This window comes from Cervus canadensis, chromosome X, assembly GCF_019320065.1.
Source record: "Cervus canadensis isolate Bull #8, Minnesota chromosome X, ASM1932006v1, whole genome shotgun sequence".
Classification (NCBI taxonomy): domain Eukaryota; kingdom Metazoa; phylum Chordata; class Mammalia; order Artiodactyla; family Cervidae; genus Cervus; species Cervus canadensis.
Window position 1 is genome coordinate 109,601,416 of NC_057419.1, and position 769 is coordinate 109,602,184.

The window sequence follows — 769 nt, forward strand, 5'->3', positions numbered from 1 at the left end:
AATTTTATGGCTGCAATCACCATCTGCAGTGATTTTGGAGCCCCCAAAAATAAAGTCACCCACTGTTTCCACTGTTTCCCCATATATTTGCCATGAAGTGATGGGACTGGATGCCATGATGTTAGTTTTCTGAATATTGAACTTTAAGCCAATTTTTTCACTCTCCTCTTTCACTTTCATCAAGAGGCTCTTTATTTTTTTTTTCCATTTATTTTTATTTGTTGGAGGCTAATTACTTTACAATATTGTACTGGTTTCTGCTCGCTTCGGCAGCACATATATTAAAATTGGAACGATACAGAGAAGATTAGCATGGCCCCTGCACAAGGATGACACGCAAATTCGTGAAGCGCTCCATATTTTTGGAAGAAATAGAAGATCTTAACAGAGCCATCACAAGCAAGGAAATCGAAACCGTAATCAGAAATCTGCCAGCAAACAAAAGCCCAGGACCTGAGGGCTTCACAGCTGAATTCTACCAAAAATTTAAAGAAGAGCTAACACCTATCTTACTCAAACTCTTCCAGAAAATTGCAGAAGAAGGTAAACTTCCAAACTCATTCTATGAGGCCACCATCACCCTAATTCCAAAACCAGACAAAGATGCCACAAAAAAAAGAAAACTACAGGCCAATATCGACTGAATGAACATAGATGCAAAAATCCTTAACAAAATTCTAGCAAACAGAATCCAACAACATATTAAAAAAATCATACACCACGACCAAGTGGGCTTTATCCCAGGAATGCAAGGATTCTTTAATATCTG

At 38.0% G+C, this 769-nt stretch overlaps 1 non-coding gene across 1 annotated transcript; it reads left to right on the forward strand.

The window, feature by feature from the left end:
- The first annotated feature begins 257 nt into the window (after positions 1–257).
- On the forward strand, positions 258–364 carry LOC122436061. Its single transcript, XR_006267834.1, has one exon. It is a non-coding gene; the product is annotated as a U6 spliceosomal RNA (small nuclear RNA).
- Positions 365–769: the final 405 nt, after the last annotated feature.